The sequence below is a fragment of the Struthio camelus genome, chromosome 18 (assembly GCF_040807025.1).
Source record: "Struthio camelus isolate bStrCam1 chromosome 18, bStrCam1.hap1, whole genome shotgun sequence".
Taxonomy (NCBI): Eukaryota; Metazoa; Chordata; class Aves; order Struthioniformes; family Struthionidae; genus Struthio; species Struthio camelus.
In genome coordinates, this window is record NC_090959.1 from 13,078,454 (window position 1) to 13,100,199 (window position 21,746).

The 21,746-nt window shown below is 48.0% G+C and overlaps 1 protein-coding gene across 5 annotated transcripts in view; it reads right to left on the reverse strand.

Annotated features, from left to right (window-relative positions):
* Window positions 1–21,746, reverse strand: part of PMEPA1 (prostate transmembrane protein, androgen induced 1) — a 64,837-nt gene that overhangs the window by 25,359 nt on the left and 17,732 nt on the right. The window lies entirely within an intron of this gene.

Consider the following 21,746-nt stretch of genomic DNA (forward strand, 5'->3'; position numbering starts at 1 on the left):
GGGTGTAGGAGCCCTGAGAATTGGGTTTCTGAAAAGGAGAAGGAGAGACACCCTTATCCATTCTGTCAGCTACTTGACAGGCCTGACCAAATTCCTCTCCTTGTCTTACTGCAGCTTCAGCTGCAGTAGTGCCCAGAGGCACCAGAAAGAACAAGGAAATGTACAAGGACAGTCCTTGTCATGGACAGCTGAGAGCCTACCACTGCCTTGCATGACCCAATAATTAAGCCTCAAAACAAGTTCTAATCACTGTCTGAAAATAAAGCAAAAAAACACCCTGTACCATCTTGCCTTAAGCATACCAACATGCAAGTGGAAGAGATCCAGAGAGACCACGAGCTGACATTACTAAACTGGTTTTCATCAGAGGAGTATCCACAGAGCAGGCCTGAGGTCCACCTGGTTCTTGGGCATACGTACTTGAGCTAGTTTTAAATCCATGCTGGCCCCAAGGGCTTGCACTTGCGCCTGCCAGCTGTGACCACACCACAGCTTGGGAATACTTTGGCCCAACATGCACCTCCCTGGAAGGACCTGAGGGTTAAACTCAGCAGAATCGAATCCAGCTGAAGTGCGACGGTTATGCCAGATACTCAAAGCCTCTGTAAAAGGATGTGGGTTAAGCAATGTAGCCAAATGGTGGACCTCATTTTTTCTACTCAAAGCAAAGGAATGCGGATCTGAGGAGAGCCGTGTGAACAGTCACCCTTCAGAGCTGTGCTTTTTGCAGGAAATAAACTCACAACTCTAGCAACCAGCTACTTGGGCTTTGGACTCTGCAAGATCCCACAGGCAGTCAGAGGCACCAGGGCCAACTTTGGGACCGCTTCTAACAGCAGCCCCTCACCTTTCCCTCCTTATACATGAGGCACTGAGGAAAACACCCTAGCACAGCAGCAACACAGAGTGATGGCAGCAACTCTGCATGGTCCTATCTTTCCTAGCCCCACTTGGAAAGGGGCATGCTCATTATGCTAAGCACTGCATGTGAACTGCTCTAATTTAAGCAAGAACCAAAACAGCTCTCGGCAACAGCTGGAATTCAAGGGTTGCCAAAGAGGGTGCAGCACAGAGCATTGCTCCTGGTTTACAGAAGCTATTTCATCCTCCAGATGCCAAGCTCCACTTGTTAAAGAGACTAGTGTTCTTGCTCTCAGAGGCTGCACAGGGAAGAAGAGAGGAAAGAACAAAGAACTAAAGATGGTAGATTACTCAACTTCTGTCATTTGTCTGTTAGGTCATCTTAGAAACAATCAAACCAAGCAAAGTCATTACTCCAGTATCTATGTGTTAGTGTTTATCTGTTATGTTTATCTGCCAAATAATACCTCCATAAATCACAAATGAAGGGCCCATCAGATTGTCAACAATTATATTTGTTTACAAGGCAGCACAGAAAGTAGAGAAGATGATAGCTATAGAATATGATCCTAGTATTGCCAATGCTGGCACAGATCAGGAATATCTTGAAGCTAGAGCTACAGCAGCAAAACCAAGGCATAAGGGAGAGCAGAATCAGGCCCATGACAACAGACTGGACAGCTGGGAAAAGCCAGTTGGATTGAGGTCTGCTTCATGCATCATCAGTACACTTAACAGCTAAATTACATTTCCAGATTCAACATGGCTGGTTATAATGCACAAAGCAGAAATAACACCATGTGATTTACTGATCCCAGGCTGAGAACTGCAGCACCAGGCTTGAGAATAAGCCTTGCCCTGGGACTCATAAAGAAGCTAGTTTGAGAAAAATCATTGCTGGAGATTGGGTGATGGGACCCCAAGAAGTCGCATTCACAGTGTGAATTCTTGGACCATAACTGTGTTTTTAATATAGCTCATTTTCTTCATTTGTCACCCTGGGTAATCAAGCATCATATCCTCTGAGTCACTGGCAAATGATGGCCTAGCCCTGCACCTCCCACCCGCTTTTTTTGGTTTCGTTTTAAAGGAAACGGCCCCAGTTCTTGGTTAGAGTTGTGGAAGTATCAGGCTGGACAGTCCTTAAAAAATTTCTTAATTAATCCTTAAAACACTCTCACAACACAATCACAGTATTGCTCCTATTCGTATAACAGGACTTCCCAGGCTAGCACGGCTAAGACTATAGCACAAGGAGCAGGAGTTACGTTCAAAGGCCAAAAGGAAGGATCGGCATGGCAGTACTCAGCATTTACGCTGAAACTGAAAACTTTAAAGTTACAGTCAGCAAGTCTTTCAGCTGGGACACCTTGCTTTGAACAGAGACCTACCAACTGTGATGACTTGTTTAAAGAAGCTCCTGAAGACATTAACCAGCTCCATCAGAGCACAGGAGAACTAAGGAGATTCTTCAGGATACTGGGATACTTTAAAAACTTGTATATGCTAACCTTTTCCCTTCCTTTTTGTGCCCATCTGCCCTCCTACACACACACCCCCTCCAGTATTTTGGGACAACATATTTTATGCACAGTAAACTTGATCCAAGCCTACTAAAATTACCGGAAGGAGTACATTGCTTTTGAAGTTACTCCCAAGGCTAAGGACAGTAAAATCAAATTGAAAGAATAAAGTAATTTTGATTTTGCACATAAGAGATAGGTACATTTGCTCACTCTCTAGAAACTCTCATGGCCCCTACACCAAGCTAAGAATAACCAGAGAGCTACTTCCCTGCTGCTCAGGGGCTCCACAAAGGCATTAGACCTAAATGATTTCTGAGATACGGGTGGGACCAGCAGCGCTCCTTGATTCCCTTTTCCCATCGCTCTCAGGATTCCCTTTTCACACTCCTTTGCATTAGCGATAGCTCAGATTACAGCCCTTACTTTGGGGCACCCACCCAAGTAACAAAGTTTGACCGTGTTGCATCACGTGACCGTATCCTCACCACCTCAAAGTCAAACCCGGGCATCCAGAGAAGGATAACTGATCAAGAGTTATAGGTCTCATTTTCTATCATAATGGCACACATCAGACCAACTCTACCAAAAATCAGTAAAAAACCCCAAAGCGCACGATATCAGATGCAAACCCAGCCAACTGGCTCCGAAAGACCAAAGAGGTTTTGTTTCTCAGGGGTATCTCTATGGTTAGTAAAAATAAACACACCAATAAATAAAATATTTTCTTATTCCCTGGAAACATTCCTGATCAATATGCGGCTTGCTGTCCTAGAGGCTTTTTTCCTTCCAACCACCAGAAACTCATGACAAAGGAAAGCACGTCTCATTTATGAACTTAGCTATAAATACTTTTGCTAACTGCCATTTAGGAATTTCATTTCCTGCTTGAGCAAGTCCTGTTGAAAGAGGCAATTACCAAATTTGTTTCTAGTTATAGAAATAGATGTTTGTTGCTGCCCACATCTGTTTCGACAGACAAATTGCCAGTCACGGACGCTCTATGGAGAGCAAACACTCCATCCAGGGAGAGCTTTGCCACCTCTCCAGAAAGCTAATAGCAATTATATGGATTGGCTTTCCAATTCCAACTTCTTTCAAGCCCTATCTCTCACTGTAACGGGAGCTGCCGAGCATTTACAGGGCTCATAACCTGCAGCTTCCCAATTAGTTGCAAAAGCCTCCATGGCGTCACGTGTTACACGCTATTGATTGCTGTTGGTAGTACAGTGAACTGCTCCCTCCTGCTGCTGAAGAGACTCTAAAGAACATACGTTTAATTAGTCATTAGGCACATCAAAACAAAGCAGTGTTAATTCTGTATGTCACGTAGATTCAATATGTTGTATTTATGCTATGCGCACACAAACGAACTCAGTGGCGGCGCGTCTTCCTCACCTACAAAGCAGCGAGAGGGAGAGCTTTCCCGTTCGGCACGGGACGCTCCACCGCACGGTCGCAGCGGGAAACCGGACACTGAGGTTTATGAGTGCCCGCTGAGTTAGCGCAGCGTGTACACGGGCCACAGCCACTCATAGCTAAATGCTGCGTGTGACAGCTTTTATTGAATTTCCTTCGCAAGTATCCTCCCTTCTCTACTTTCCTCCACCCTGTTTTTATCCTCTGGAAAGTTTCCATTTCCACATAATCCAGGGAAAACCATTTACCAGCCAATTCCCAACTGGCTGCAATACTGGCCCTGCAGGAAGGAGCTGGGTTCAGGCGCTGACCTTGGCGTGGACCGGGGCCAATGCCCAGCCTCCTGGTGGAGCCGGCAAGCCCGGCCGCCTCTGCAACACGGGCTCCACGGCGGGCAGCAGAGACTGTGCAGGAGTGAACGGGGTAACGCCGAACAGCCACCGATGCGGGGCTCCAGAAAGGACTCCTCGTGCAGGGACGCATCAGCGGGGACGCCAGCCGAGGAGCGAAACCCCTCCATAGCTAGGCTCAAAGTTTGGTAACGCACATCTGTCTACACATGCCCAGACCCCAGAGCTCAGCTTTAAAACACAGCAGCTCGGAGATGAGGTGGAAGCACACCAGAAAGCCAGGAAACCCTGTGACCGAGGGGGAACCTCCCGTTAATCATGCATTTTTTCCCATATGAGTCATTAGCTCCCCCACACCCTCTGCCTCACTTATCAATCAGGCAGCAGCGCTGAAAGGCCTATTAGTATTCGGGAGGTGCAGCGGGAGCCCTGTCACGCCAGATGCTGCATCCAGGCCCTGTCCCGCAAAGGGCTGGCCATCCTAAAGATACGTATGGCCACGTGCAACTCCCCTCCGGAGAGCGCCCGGATCACGGGAACGGCCTCGGCAACTGCAGGGCTTGCAGGATCCGCGACTCCTCAGGCAAGGAGATGCGGCACACCAGACTGCCTCGGAAACTTGGGAGCAGACGGGTGTCGAAAGAGAGATTGAGCAAGATGACCAAAGCCACAAACACAGCCATGGCAGAGCTATAAACTGAAAGCGGATTTCCTCAGCTATGTCCAGGGCCTTATCAGCAGGACACCTCTCCTTTCCATACTACTTTAATTGCCCCTATCTGCAACACAGGTTTTCAGCTTTTGCTTATAAAGGGAGCGACATTTCACGAGGCAAGTTACTTCTATGGAAGAGGTAAAATCTTAGCGATAGACACAATTGTGCATTGCGGAAGAGTGCAAAACGCATGCAAGCGCCCACACGTAGCCGCTTGCACTTGGTCCCCGCAATATTCAAGCTCAAATCTCAAACTGGCCTGAACGTCGCCAGATGGGAGAGGATGAGAATCCAGGCATGTAGGTACATACTCTCTCCCATTTATATAGATATTATATGTCTATATATATATACATATAAAAGATATACACTTGCAGGCCAAGGAAAACGAGGGCAAGGTGAATAAAAATGTCCTGGGTCTGATAAAATTAGAGAAGAGGGTAATAAACCTTCACCTCAGTTGTAGCAACAGCCCTGGAAAGGATTTAAATAACGTCTTGAGCAAATATTCTAGAAGGCTTATTTTTTGTTGGGGTGTTTTACATCTGTTAGTTTTTAAGCACAAAAAGTAGGTTTCTCCCCATCTAAAATACCAAGAGCATTTACTCGATAGAGACTCTTTCACAACCCGAGGACCTGTCTGGGGTTCCCACTCCCGCCGAGGCAGGACAAGCTGTCAAGTCCCCCGGGGCAGGTCTGCTCCCCTTCCTGCCCGCTCCATCGCCCCGGCCTCCCCGTGCTGCGCGCCGCGGCCAGAAGGCAGATCGACGACACAGGGCCGCGGCCGAGAAAAGGAAGGTCGACACCGGCAATAAGCCGCGGCGAGGGGCTGGGGGAAGAGGGGACGGCGCAAGGAGCCCCCTCCGTCCCCGTTGCTCCGGCCCGTGCCAACCTCCGTGGAGAGCGAGGGATGAGGAGGTTTCCAGGGTTGCTTTTAAACTCGCCGCCTCGGAGCGAGCCGGCGGGACGGCCGGTGGCCGGCTCTGCCCCGCGTCCCCGGGGAGGCGAGGGGCAGCTGCCTCCGCAGCGCCGGGAGCCCGGGCCGGGGGCACGGCGGAGGGGGGACGAGCGCGCAGCGGAGGATTATCCGCCAACACAGCTTGTCCCCTTTTCACTGCATTTAACAATAAAGCAGTAGCTATAGCAACGGGGTTAATTAATGCATCTGATTTGCATAACTAAAACTCTCAACCCATTCAAACCTTGCTGATATTTTCATTCTTAAACCCGGCCCGCCAGGCTGCGTTCGTACCCCAACGGGAATACAAACAAATAGAGGCACGTACATAGGTACCGACGTACTTACAGACAGGCACACATGCACCCAGGCAATCGCGCACAAACAAACAGGACCCCCAACAACTGCAGAACTGCAGCTTTTGAAACGTGACCTGCCGCTGAGCCTCCGCCACAGACCTGCTCCACATACCTTTACCCCCCAGAAGACGTTAGCGCTCACCAATACACATGCTAAAAAGACAGAATGGGAAAATGGGGGCCAAAACATCCTTCAAAAGAAAAAAAAAAAAACCCAAGGAAAAAAGTGATTTTCAGAGACGGAGGGTGTAAAGCGCATTCCAAGACAGAGGGGGTAAGAAGATAGGGAATGTAAAGGTTTCAGACTATCGTATAACCAGAGGGGGAAATGTCTTCTCACCACAAACATGCATCTGCATGATGTCTAGACAGTCATAAAAAGGGCAATTAAAGTACTGCAGGCTGCAGTAAGCTAATGTCTCCTCTCCGAGTCTAAACAGTTGAAACATACTGTGCTAACTTCAAAAAAAAAATACAGGGAGAGAAAGGCAAGTTTGTACGGAAAAACGTTTTGAAATTCAGTTTTAAATAAGCTGGTAAATTAATTCAACCTTGTCAAATCTTTGCCTTATAGCATATCAAATATTCCGCCTGCGTCCTGTCTAGACTGCGATAACAAAGGGCATTTAAAGCCCTGCAAGATGCGCTGACAGAGTGGCCATTTAAAGATGCAGTATTGCTTTCTCCATCTAAAACGATTTGTCAGATGGAGTTAAAATGAAAATGATAAGTAATCACTCTGGTTCACAACCAACATTTAAAAAGGGGGAAAAAAAAAAACACAACCCACAGCCCACAGATATAAATCCCACTAAAATCATTCCAATATATCATTCCAGTGGGATTTGTTTGGCATTTGCTTTTTTCTTTTTTTTTTTGTTAATGAGAAGTAGCTATCTTTATGCAGCTCGTACATTTCTAAATAGGAGCAAGTTTTCAAAAGCTAGCTCTCAATTGTTAATTGATTTACTTTGATATAAGATGATAACTTACAGTAAGATATTATTAAAACAAAGGCTTAACAGTGAAATGGATTTTTTCCTTCCAAGAAAAGGTGCATTTACCCTTGCAAACTACATACTTAAAATGAAAAAAAGTAAACCCTCGCATAACAGAAGCCGGTCGGCCTCCAGCAATGATACAGCTCAACCTAAGAGTCACTGTCCCCTCCTCAAAGAGAGGAGGAAAGAAAAGTCAAGGCAAACTATGTAGGTGTATACATCTTTTTTTTTTTTTTTTAACTGAGAAAGGACAGTTTTCTGGAAAAAAGAAAAGCAGATTTAAGCCTCTCTAATACAAGAAGCATTTTCTTCCCTTCCTGAGTTTTGTCAGCTGTTGAAGAGCCAAAAAATCTCATGAAATATAGGCAAATAGTTCATGTGGCTTAACAGGACAGACTAACGATGCCCATCATACAGCAGAGACAAACCAGCATCCTTGCTGGATTATGGACAGGTAACCTTACAGGCAACCATTTTTCACAAAATGCAAGCCTGACTTAGATCGTATACGATACTGAATGATGAAAAGCCCTTCGTGAAAGAAGGGCGGTTAGAGGCATGCAGAGTTTCTATTCAAACTGCATCATATGGTCGCTTTTGTGGGGGAGATGGAGCGGGGAGTTAGTGCTGTAAGTTCAAAACGGGGTTTACTACAGTTTCTCTCTGCTCCTTACCCTATAACATCCCACCAGCACCTCATTTGCACCTCCTTCTGCCTCCCCACCCTTGTTTCTTAATTATTATTTTAATAAGACTGTTTCCAACTTCACTGCTCATTCTGCAATAGCCCAAGGGCTACAACTGTTCATTAGACAGAATTTCTGTTTTAATTGCACTGACACAGATGTGTAGGTTATCTGGAAGAAATTACTAAAATGAGCAGTAAAGAATGGGGCTGAATGCTTTTCTCCCCTTACGAAGAGTTTAATTTAACATTACTCCCCCCCCCCCCACCCTGTACAAACAGCAGTGTTAAATGCATCACAGGCCTTGCAGGGGTGTTAACCCTTAATCGCTTCCTGCGCCAGACTACGCAGGTGCTGCAGAAACCTTACCGGGGTATGCCCTGCGTTTATGGTCCCACGTGCTTTAGAGCCAAGGGAGTAACACTTGAGGAAGCCTTTTACGAGGACGTTTTTAGCTGTGGTCAATACCCATCTGAAGCACGTGCCAAGTTTTCCCTGGCAAGAATTAACCTGAGCCCCAGAGGCATTTTGCTCTACGCGCTATGTTTTCTGCGAGGGCTAAAAGTACAGTTTTGACTCAGAGCACTATTGCCAAGGTGCTAGCTGGAGGGTGGCTGGTGATGACCACCCCACGAAGTGCTCCAGCGATCCTCCACGATGATGGAGGCCGCAGTGCCCAAGAGGACTCAGGCTGATCATGCCCTGCCTGCCCCTGCACTGGGCACCAGGAGGCCACACCAGGGAACGTGAGGTCCCCGAGCATGGAAGCGACCCAAGTTGATGCCACGGACAAGAGAGACTGTGAGGAGAGCAATACACACTACCGCACGGTCTCAGTCTGCACGTAACTCCCAATATTGGCCATAACAATAAAACTAAGTCCTTGGGGAAAGCTCAGTTTTAATTAACGTTGCAGGTTTGCCTTATCATGAGTTTTGGTGGCATACGGAGCAACTCAGAGTCAAGATGCCTCGGCAAGACCCTGGAAACACCAAACCCTGGAGGGGAAGGAGGCGATACTTGTGGTTTTTAACGGCTCCCACCAACTCCTGCACTTTCAGAGCCGCAGGTTTCATCTCCGCTCCCTGCTCTGGGCGTCAGGACCGCGGGGGGACAAGGATTAGTGCGTTGGGTTCCTGCTCCTCCCTCTCCAGGGATGTAAAGCACCAGACATGGGCTGGCTCTGTAAAAATGTCATCGCTCTGCTTAACAGGACCCAGGCTTCGAACCTGCCACAGTTGCGCAGCTGTCAAATCGGCCACGGAGTTTACGTGAACTTCTGCAATTCACGTTGGCAAGAGCCAGATACATAATAGCCCTAGATTCATGAAGAAATAGCTGCCAGTGCTATTTCTATTTAAAACCTCTATTTGAGTTTCATACACTCACTCTTCACACATAATACATACACGCATATACATAAAATGCAGGAGACAGCCAGATCCAGCATCATTTCACTTTACCAAGAGCTCTGCTTAATAAGGGTTTCAGGTTTTGGCTCACTGCTATTATTCAATAGATTTTAATTCAATAATAAAAAGCAGGAGCCTGCCAATTTTTTGTTATATCTTTTTGCCAGAAAAGAAATTGGGCTAGAAACTTGCTACCAACTTATTTAACAATTCTCTCTCCCTCACCTCCTGCCACCCCAATAAAGACAGACAAGGAGCTGCCCTCCTTAACACCAGCACAAATGGACCTACCAGGGCAGCTGAAAGCTAAAACCGCACAGACACGCGGCCAGCAAGGGTGGGCTGGGCGAGGAGGGGAAAGAGAACAAAAAGATGCACATCAACAGTTCAATTCCATCTCTGAATATAGCTAAAAGCCATGAAAAAGAAATTCTCCTTCAGCAAAACTCATCTTTGATTTAAAAAGGAAAAAAAAAATTAAGTGCTTCATGACAAAAAGTCCGTATTAAAAATAATAAAGAATAAATCTTTCCTTTGTTGCTAGGGGACTTATTTGCTTTATAGCTGCTGAAAACCTTTAAAATTCCACTATTATATTTTAACAAAACCCTGAGACTGAAACATCTCGTGTGCTAAAATTCGAGAGAGAAGCACATCAGTTCCATGCTTTATGCACAAGTACTTTGCTCAGGCCTGACTTCATTTTGTATCTTGGTCCTAGATGCTTTTTGGCAGTGTGCTCTAGACTTATTGGCATGGGCTAAAAGGGTTTTATTTAGATGGTGTCAGCTGAGCATCTGTGCCTGCGGGAACTGGAGTGGGGGTGATCCCGACTGCATTTCAAAAGCGCATTTCTCTTGGGGAGATAATTATAAACCTGCACGCGTTCGAATAGCGGGGTGACTGCCCAGGGGGGAGCCCCCCGTCTGCCTTCCCAAGCGGAGCCCTGTGCGGGGGGAGCGCTGCCGACGGGCAGGGAGCAGGCGGGCTGGGACCGCCCCCCACCTCTGACCCTTCCCAACAAAAGGCAGGGAAGGCGTCTAGACCTCGCGTCTGACTGCGAGTGAAGGAGCGCATTGTACTGCCGAGACGGCGGCGGACGGCGCGCGCGGGGCCGCCGAGGAGCCACGCACCCTCCAGCTTCAGCGGGCGGCGAATACAACCCCCCCAAAATGCACCGCGGCGTAGGACAGAGGTGGCCAAGGGATGGCCAACTCTTCCTCCTCAGGTCGCGCTTTAGCAGCGGTGCCCAGAGCAGTTCCCAATTTGCAATGCAGCTGGAGCCAGAGATGAAACCAGCTCAAATTTCATCTGTCCGGCTTGAATGGCCTTGGAGGTCCCTTTGCCTCCATGTATTTTATGTATCCCATCTTCACATTCCTAAATGCAGCCGGCTCACATTGCACTTCAGCACAGATTGCTAACACAAGAGAGAGCAAACAATGCACTGTCTTTCATAGAGCCTTTTTATTTTGCTTTCACTGTTCAACTCGGTTAAAAGGGGACATACAAAAGTGTTCCTTCTTACCCAAGCCTAGTGACATCAGCTCAACGTGCAGAAAAACGGCATTCAAGACTCAGCCCTGCTACGTACTTCTTGCATGACCCTGGTCAAGTCCCTTTGTGTCTGTGTTGTAGGTATAGGTGCCCCATACACAAAAATACTCCATGAGATGTCATGAAACGCAAATACTGTAAAAAAATGCTAGAGCTAATGGCAAGTTACTCAGAGAACTGCATGCAAAGAAGGGAGGGGGGAAGAATAAATAAATAAATTAATATATTTTTCAAAGGACCTATTAAGAGTCCTCCTTCACCTCTGACAGAAAGAAAATGTTAGTATCAAGTATTAAAAAAGATGCATTAGGAGAGAGAGAGAGAGCAGACCACTACTTAAGAACATCCATTTTGCAGCAAAGAGTGGGAATGCAGCTGGCCAGCCAGCTTCCGCGGTGCGCTGCAGAGCTCGAGCGCTCGAGCAGAGCGCTGCAGAGCTCGAGGCACGCGCTGCCAGGCAGGCCGGCCCTGGGTACTGCTGCTGCGCCAAGCGCCTCTCCACGAGACAACCTGGTGGTAGGGAAACAGGGCTTATTTTCTAGCAAAATTACTGTGAAATGCACCATCTTGAACCGGCAGGTCAAAACTTTTCTCATTTCAGCAAAGCCTGATACGAAACCAAAATAATTAGTTTTTAACATCCCCAAACTGAATTTTTGGATTTTTGTGTCAGAAGTAAGCCAAATCACCTATACAAAGGGACGGAATAAAAGCAGCCTACAGGTGAAGAGCCTGCTCTCACGGCAGCATCACTCTGGGAACGACCAGAATTAGCAGTACGCCCTGGCTTGGGACAGCCCGTCAACACGGCACTTCTGAACGCTGGTGTGATCAGGAAGAGCCTCACTGGATTTTGAGTTTTCTGTCTTTGAGTTATTGATGTCTGTGGCTCCTACATGGGACCTTCACAGGTTCCTTCAGCTCAGGGATAGGCCAAGCAAGAAACCAAGCAGCTAATAGAGTTTATGTAGGCATTAAAAGCCCACACCCTGATGAAAGGTGAAATATTAGCTGACTGAATATGCCGAGTTCAGAAAATGAGAGCAGCTCCACTACTCACTTAGCTACCCGATGACAATCCTCTCCGACACACCCTGCAATCTCTACACCCCTCTTCCACCTGAAGACAAGGTGGCTTGAGGACAGCAATTTTCTTCCTTCTCTCTCTCTCTCTCTCCATCACCCCGATATTCCATCTCCAAAACATAATTTCTCCTGCAGCAATTTCTGCCCAGGATGCCCCAATTTGCAGGGCCAGCCAGCACCAGTACCGCCAGCAGAGCTAGGAATGGATGCAGGACACTCTGTGGAGCCTGGGCTGAGACAAGGCGCAGCTGCAGTCTCAGCGAGGTCCAGGCAACACTTGCTTGCAGATTGGCACCTGCCATTTGAGTTGCTTTGTTTTTTTTAACAGTTGCATGTAGACTATTTTTGGTATGCATGCACAGGAAGACTGACAGATCCTACAATGAGATTTTATCAGCAGCATGCAGCTATGGAAACAAACCAATTTGAACTAATATAACAAAATACCCAAACCGACAACAATGAAATAAAGCAGCACATATATGGGCATTTTCCCAGTAGAGTGTTGCACTGAGCATGACCCAGCTTCTGGGAAACAGGTGAGGTCTGTGTCAGCTTGGACACATGAAATCAATAAAAACTGAAATCAGACACTGCATTTTCATCTAGTTACATTTTGTCTTGCGAATTTCGTTTTGTGCAAACCCTCTATCCTGCCTTTTATTTTAATGAACGCAACAAACGCGTCTTTCCCAGGATCAGCTGAGCAGCTCTGTGGTGAGGGCAGCACTCTCCGTCCTATACACCCCTTCCCCCTAGCCATCCCCTTTCAGAGGCAGGAGAGCAGACACTGCAAACACAACAGAAGTTGTTGCACATTTTTATTTTTGCTCTCTGTTTTGAGGACAGGACTATCCAAACACCTGCCTGGCATTTGGCTTCCTGGTCCTAACTTGGCAGAGGATGACACTCAGCAGAACTGTTCCCCTTTTGAAGGGCCAAACGGATTCACATACCAACTTGCGGGAACTGCAGACAGGGTCTGGCATCCAAACAGGAGACGTTCAGCAGTCACTAAGAAGCAGCCGGAAGGGATAACAGTTTAAAATTTGAAGAGGGAAATAAATAAATAAAGACCTGTAAGTCTCCCTTGGATCAGTCTTGCCCAAAGCGGTGCTCCCTGCTCCGACTCCTGTATGCCGAGCTTTAAGAGCTATTTATCTCAGCATCCACAGAGGCACAGTCGGGGATTACCCAGCCATGCCAGCACCGATCTTGGCTAATGCTACCACTAGCGCTAGCGTGGTTGTGTAAACTAACAAGCGCTCCAGTGCCAGGCTGCTGTAGCCGTGGGGCACGGGAATCCGGCTCCGCAGAGCTGCCACGGAGCAGCCAGCTATTTGGCGCTCCCATCTGCGTCAGGTCCTTGGGCCTGGTAAATAAACGAACCCACCTTTTTTGGTCACGCTCCGGATTCCTCCCCTCCACCCCCACGTTCCCCTCTGGGCAAGCCGAGTTTCTCGGCAGCAGGTCGGCTGGAGCTGGGAGCATCGCGGTTCCCGGGAAAGGCGGCAGGAGAACGCCAGGCTGGCCGGCATCCTTCGGGAAAGGGCACCTCTCCCCGGGCATCCTCCCTCTGCGACCTGGGGACAACGCTCGGAAGCTACCGAAGAAAGCGTTCAGCAGGTACGGGGATTTCTAGCAATATCGGCCCAAGCTGGAGCTGCAGACAAGGACCCGGATAGCAAAGGCGAGACCAAAAGCACCCGACACGGGGAGCTGGGCCTTCCAGACTGTGGCTTTTAGAAACCCAGAAAGATTTCCTGTGCCTCTGCGCATGCAGTTTCCTTTTCGTGATGGCTGAAAACAGTTCTTCACTGGACTGAACTGGGCAGCACAATTAACAGCAAGATTACTAAAATGCCCTACACCATATTCCAAATAATATCCATTTAGTAAGATTAAAAAACACACAGAAAATACAAGTTTGTGACAAAGGTGTAAGTAACTGGAGACAGCAGAGAACAACTCTGTCTCAAAAAAACACTGTATTTAATTTTCCGTTGTCTGTATTCTAAGAAAACCACAAGTTTTCACCTGCATCTTTCTTTTGCCTCCCTCCTTGAAGGACAAGCATACATATAACACAGGACAGGGGAGACCAGGGAAAGCAGAAAGAGCAGCAAAACTAGAGCAAATCCCTGCTCGCTTGCCTTCCTAAGTTACCAGACAGGAAAACGGATGCAAGGTGTAAGGGGGGGGCAGAAGCTGCACTGCTCGAACAGCGCGAGACTGGGCTCCCTCCACCAGCAGAGCTGACCTGCAAAAGCCTCCTGCACAGCAGACCTGGCGGTACGCGCTATTAAGGCATTAACATAAAATAAATCATTTACTCCCACAAGGGCTCCCTACGGACTGCAGCGAGCGTCCCTGCCGCCGTCGGGGCCACCCGCGCGCACGGGTCGCAGCCGCCCTTCGCGGCCGTCCGCGCGCCAGCTGCTCCCGAGCTTGGGCTCCTTTCCGCTTCCCGGCACTGATATTTGCACCACGATACTGCTCTCAGAAAGAGCATTAGTGTTTTATAGCTTTTTCGCATAAGCGAAAGCTATTTTGCTCTATGACTAAATTGTGCCACGGGTCTTTAAATAAAGCAAATGAAAAAATTATTTTCTGTCTTATTTTTGATTAAGATTTTTTTAATGAACACTGGGAAAAAGCCTAGTAAGTGATCTGTAGGTACTACAAGCATGTTAAAGATCTGAGGGTGGTTACAAGCCAAGGTCATAAGCTCTATTGACTTCTCTGGCTCTATAACAATTGATTAACCATTTATTAAAATCATTTATTCATCACCTCCTAATACTTTATTTATTAGGTTCTTCTCTAACAGGTTTGGGCATACCACATTTTGAGCAAACATACCTTACTTCTCAGGTACTCTCAAGTCAATTTTAAACTGACAGAAAGAGACCCATAAATGTTATGGTGACTTAAAACACATACACACACACAGGCTCTTTCGCAAACAGGTTCAGCTCAAATTCGGCAGCCTGGTTCAGTGCGGCCACTGAGCCTAGTTTTGTCAGTCCTGAACCTGGGCAGCTCCTGCCAAGCTCAGCAGGAATCTGACTTCCCACTACCTAAAAAACCACTCAGGTTTTTTGCCTAACCGCTTTCAAAAAATACAGCAAAAGGTTTTCCTCGTTATAAAGCTGTTCATTAGTTTGTGAGAGTAACAACAAATGGAAGAACACTCGCACTCAAAAGGACATTCAGCCTTTGAAGATGTTTCTATCCTGAACAACAGGAGAAAATCCCGTCCAGGATTCCCAACGTGCAGTCAGATACTGCAAGACAAACTATCCAGATTTGCAAAATTAGCAAAATTAGCAAAATTTGCTTCTGAAGATGTCGTTGTACATCCTTCTACACTCCAAAGATCAAATACCTGCTGCTCTTACTAGGTAGAGAGGCACCAACATATCTCATTACTAGCAGGGCCACGCAATTTGCTACCCGCTTCGCCAAGTGAATAGCAACGGTGTTTGTAGTACAGCAGCTACAATCATACAATCAACCTTTGTAATTGGATCTTGGCAACTCTTGAAATACTTTCCTTACCCAGTTTACCTGGAAAGGTGCGACCTAAACATTCAGCGCCTAGAGACATTTGAAAGAAAAACAACAAGCACACCTCAGCGATCAGAGCCACCCCAGACCGGCTGCAACACACCTCATCGCTCCCAGCTCCCACGATGGTCCCGCAGCCAACCACGGTGACTTGAGACACACCCGGACCTACGGCTACAGCCTCCGCAGCACCCAGGAGTACTAAAGACTATACACGCTAGCTCATACCACTCCTGCTAGCAGCCTGGCAAGCTCTTTCCAGCTCAGAAGTCACGGCACAGGGTCCCTCACCCCTCCTGGCCATGCTGCCGCACAGGGCTTCCCAGCATCGTTCCTGCCCAACGCTTGAGGCCAACGTGCCCCATGAAACGCTGAAGCGGTACAAGGTACGCCAAGTTTCCGGGATGGTGCAGCCCACCCTCAGACGTCTCTGCCATTTCCAGTAGCATAAGGTGTTTTTTGCCACCTTGGGGGACACTGGTCACTTCAAGTCAAGAGGCCGGCAAATTATTGTCCTTTCAAGCCTGGTCATCTCTGCAAACACTCGTAGCAGAGACCTACGCGCTGATGGACCTCAATGAAAACGCAGGGCTTTCATTAAACCCTATCCCAAGTAAGTGGGTAGACGGCATGGGGTGTTTAACAAGGCGCCCATGCCAGAGTCTTGCACAAAAATCTAGCTGAAATTCCCAGCAGTGGAATTTAAGTGAGACACAAAACTAATGACTTGTCTTATTCCTAACTTTCTGCCGCTATCTCTAGACTGTAACTTAACAGTGCATCACTGCTTGCAAAACCGATTTGATCGTCTCCCTCTCAGGGAGGCAAATCCTTCCAGACCCCATTAGCCAGACTGCAATGCCAGACAAGCAGTTTGCAAGCTGCTGCAAGACAAATGAGCGCTGCTGCAATCCTGCAGGCAACGGCTTCAGAGAAAACCCCGTGCATATATAACTTTTTTTTTTTTTTTTTTTTTTTTACACTGAAGCACATAGGAACTGTCTGTCACTGATAATGGTTAATTGGTACTAATTAGTACCTGCCACAGTATGACTCTAAAGAAGTCCTACCAGCCTATAAACGTGGCCTTTACCCCGAGAGCAATACATGTTCCCAGCCATCAGACGCACCAAAGCACAGGCGGCCACACCTAGCGAGAGCGGCAAATCAAAGCCTCTAGCACACCCTGGTCTTCCTCAGCCCTCTGACTGCAATACGGTTAAGTTAAAAGTACATGAAAGCAGTCTTGGAGGCAATTCAAGAGGTTATATTAACACATCATTCCTCTTGAATACGGCTTTAAGAAGTTAACTTTCCAAAGCAACTGAGAGGGCAGAGATAAGCAACATTGTCACCCCAGGAAAAGATTAAGGGTCAGAGAGGCACTGTAAATTACTGCAGCTGCTGAATAACCTGGGATCTGTAAGCTCAGAGTCAACTCACTGATTTTAAGTCACTCTGATTTAGAGGAACAAGTCCAGATGTATTGCAAATCAATTCCTTGCGCACAGACAGCATTAAAAAGTTAGCTCGTAAACGTGAGCCGTTCCCTGTGTTTCCACGGGCAAACGGCAGCACGCTCGGGCAACCTCGGCACGTGCACACACAGTCACTGTTGCACTGAAAGCAGCATTGACATTTATCGCGGCGGGAAGGAAGAGACAAGACTTCTGCCGAGCATGACACCAGCTCGTGGCAACGAGCCGCGACCTCCTCCTCCTCGCTCCTCCGCAGCCTGCTCCCCAGAGAGGAGCTTCGCCACCGTTTGCAGGCAGTTGGATCAGCACCAGTTGTTCTGTTTAATTTACAAAAGGGCAGAAAGCGACAGCCTTCACCCACACCACTGCAGATCCGCGTTTATAAGCGAGCTGGAGACCTAAGACATCCCACCAGCCAACGTGTTACTGCTCCCAGCGGAGCCAGGGATGGGAGCTTGCAGCACTGCAGCAGAGGCAAAACCCAGGCCGGCGTTTAGTGCACAAGCTGGGGCGAGATACACTGCATAGCTACAACACACTGGGTACACACATGCACCTCATCTCATCGCCTGATGTCTCACCCAGGACATTTCAGCGATGGCTTGGACCACACAGGAGAAACCAGCCTGAACCCCCTTCTGTCACGTGGGGTTTGGGGAAGTTGCTTCTTGCCTCCCTGTGCGCTTTGCCTACCTCTCACGTGCTCACACTTGGCCTGCTGTCCGAACCATGCATTTTGCCAATTTTTTAAAATGCAGGTGAAGACCTGAAGGAACAAGGTTTAAAGTCAATGCTTTAAGAGGACCTGAGCCACCATCAACTCTCCTCCTTTCCTCCATTCTCTTTTGGGGTTTTTCCCAGCACTCGGCAGCAGAGGAGCAGGGAAGGGACACCGGCCGTGCCGGGCTGGCGGGAAGCATGCCCTGTGGACCTGTGCCCGAGGTGCTCCTGTGGCTGTGGTCCTGCTAGATGGCTCCTTGTGAGGGACAGCTCACGCGGTCTGTCTACCGGCAGGAACAGCAAACCCGTAATTTCCCTGGCTGGACCAACACCTGCTAGTGGTTTCGTCTCACGCTGTCTGTGCGACCAAAGAGACTGCTGGCAAGAGAAAGATGTACTTAGCCTAAACAGGTGAAGACATGAAGTGAGGAGCGGAGCAGCCACGTCCGTCTCACGATGCCTCTGTGCAACGCACACTGGGAAACGATTTTTGGCTTAGTCGGCAAGGAGACTGCAAAGCAAGCGAAACCACTGCCTGCGCTGAAGCGCTTTAGCACGGAGGAGGGCAGCGCTCTTCCCCCCCCCGTGCCAAGCAGGGCCGAGTGACCCAGCGAGTGATGGGGATGGCACGGCGTTTCTCATCGCTCATCCCGGCGCGATGCACTGGTCCCGGGCAACGGGGCTCCTGCCCCGCCACATCTTCCCACACCAGCCTGCCAAAGCCGCTGCCTTTCTGCGCCACAGGACACCCAGGAACGGCCTGGACCTACCCAAAGTCATGCCCAGGACGTGCTCCCCTGTCGGCAGGTGGGATTTCTATTTTACTGTAGATGAAACAACACAGCCCCACCTCTCACAAAGTATTTACTGAGAGCCATAAACATTAAACAGAGGAGAAAAGTGTATCCCAGCAACATCTGGAACTTGTCCCTTCCTTCTTCTATAAAGGAGAAAAAAAATCATGCCCTATTCTTTTTGAGAAAGAAAAGTGATTATATAGAATTATAACGCTGGGAGTAAGAAGATGCAGAGAAGAGCATTTTCTTTGAAATGCTGTTTGGACAATTAAAAAGGGATAGTTTCAAAAAGGAAACAAATCATATCTCAGCTTTTTCCACCAGGCTTTCCTTCTACACATTGGCTAAGGCACTTGGGAAAGCAACAGAGTTTTCCTCCTTGCAAGACCTTCAATACGTGAGAGGAAACTGTCCAAGTCCTAGCTGGACATGATTCCTCTGACTTCCCTGATTTTCTATGGGAAAAGCTACTCGAGGAGCCAGTTTCAGAAGTGGAAGGGCAAATAGTAACCAAGAGAGTCAATGCTTTGTCTCTCCAGACAGGGGGATGGAAAGGCTTTAAAAATAGAAACAGGAAAGACTATATGGATTAATTTGAGGATGCAAGGTCGAGACACAATATCCTTTGCTTCCTCAGGCTCCCAGCTGCAGAAGGGCTGGGGAACAGGCCCACAACGCGCCCGCCGGCTGCCGTTCAGGAGCGGGGAAGCCTCCCCGCGAGGGGCAGGCAAAGCAGTCGGTCTCGCTCCAGGCCCACAGAAGTGCCTACAGCCACTAAATTATCCAGCTACTTAAACCAACTGTATCGATTGGGCTGGAAAACAACGCTGCAGTCCTTGGCGCGTGCACGATTAGGGGAATGCAGCTGCAGAGGAGCTTTGCATTCCTCACCTGCCGGCAGTGACAGTAATAATACAATCCACTCCTTGCACCCTACCCATCCCCAAACACGCAGCGACCGAATGCTGTGGAAAGAGTCCAATGGGCAAACGTAGGCAAGATGAAACTAATGCGCCAGCCTCCTTTAAAACAAGGACCGCAGCAAGTGACAGATATACTTGATTTTGCAAACAAAGGCAAGGCTTTTCTTAGTACTAGTCCCATTAGTTGGGTCCCTCAAGCCCCCCTCCCCACACACACCTCCTCAGCTATTAGTGGACTGGATACAGGATTTCACGAGGACATTAATCTCAGAAGCCATAAAAAGCATACCTCCACACTACAAAAAGCATTTCTTCCACTTGAAATGTGTATTTTTACTAAATTAAGCAAAAAGGTCTTTAAAGGTTTAACAGGAGTCTGCAAATTCTCCTAAAAGCATAACCAAGGCAGACACACAGCTGCAACATACGGTGTGATCCTTCCTACAGCAAACAAGAATAGGCGGCAATGCAAAACATCTCCAAAATCATAAACCTGCTGAGACTGGAGTGCACTTGTGGTCTGGAGAGCAGCAAAAGCCCACGGTCAAGTCAGAAAGAGAAATTCCTTAACATCTGCACACCACTGTTAACCCATTCAGAGCAGCAACGCTCCGCGCATTAGCCAGCTACCCTTGCATGGTAGGGTAGAGCCTTCTCTCGTTGCATAACCAAATTAGCTAAATTAAACCCACTCGAGCATTCTTCCTTCAGATTTGAAAGAGCTACTTTCAGAACTTCAATTAAATAAATGTAGTCTTTTTTTTTTTTAAAGCTGCACTAATAAAAAGCACACAGTGAATATATTAAATTGAGGCTGTCCATTACACTTATTGTTCCTTACAATTCAGGTCTGGATGGCAAGTCAATGGATGTTGGAAAGTATTTATCAAGAAAACTCATGAGAATTACAAGGATTAAAAGGTATCAGCGAGGCAGAAGACGTTTGTAACCCACTAGCTTGCATCATGCCTCATTCAGGGCATATGGGATGCCAGCTAGAGACCTGGGGTCCCCTGTACTAATTCTTGAGCCAATCACTGGCACATCAGTCAAAAGGAGAGCCATCAGCTGCATTCACAGCAAATAGCTGAAGAAAGCAATTCATCGATGCTGCTACGAGTAAGTCACACTAGAGAAATACAAAACATCTATTGCATCACAAACAAGCAATCAATACCATTAAACGTGTTGCACTCCTTGTTTTACAGCGTATGTGCATGAGCACTCTGGAGAGGGCAACACTGAACTCGCATGGAAAAATACACCTTCAAATGCAAGCAAATTCCCGTTACGGTAATGTAACTGCAACAATAAAAAGTGATTTCTGTTAATAATACAGGAAATTATCACAATTTAAGATAAAATTATTCTGAATTGTGTGAAGCAAGTGCCCGTAAATCATGTTGTCCCTTAAGAATCCTAAAGGTATAAAACTTCACAGGCCAAAGTACCTTCAGAGCTCAGTACTGATGAGCCTGTTTGTATAAGGTGGAGTAAGTCACTGAAGCCAAGAGACCGTTACGTGGTAAGGTGCAGTAATAGTGGGGTGGGATGGGGTGGGGTGGGGTGGGGTGGAACAACACACGGGAGGAAGAGTAGGACCTGCTCCTCCAGCAAAGTGGCCCAGATCTGCAGAGACATCGACTTCTTGTAACTCCAGAGCGAGCACTGAAGACATTGAAGCTCTTTAGCTCTTTAGGAACCAAGTTTCATCGCGCTGCTACTTGCAAAGAAGCCAAGAAAACCCAACATGGGTTCAAGTCTGAAGAACCTGGAACAAGTCCAATCTTGGGACACCAAAGTCCCCTATGTCAGGACTTCATCCCAACTGCTTAAACACCAAATCTTCAGCCAGCGTCTTCCCCAGAGATCCCACTCACTCCTTGCCTCTGCAGGAGATAAACCACCGCAACCACCTCTGCCCGGGGTTCCAGGAGCGCGTGAAGTCTGCCTCGGCACGACCGCCTGTGCGACAGGGCGGCAGCTTTGCGCTCTGCCCCAGCCAGGGAGGGTGCTCCCTTGCCACGGCACAGGTGTGAGGAGCACCAACCAAGGCCATGAGCAACCCAGCCAGACAGCTGCACGCACCGGAGAGCATTGGCGCAACGCGCAATGCACACAGGTGAGGGTGTGGGAGGTTTGGGACGTGTCTTCACTTTGGGTTGTCTTTTTGTTATTAATAATAATAGTAGCAATATTAAAGAGGCACCACTAAGGGTGAAATTTGAAGATTCGCTCAGCATGGGGCCGAACACGCAGTGGGTCACCCTGCCGGCACACGACCGCCGCACAGCTGGAGACCAGGAATGGTCCGTAGCAGCAGAAAGCACA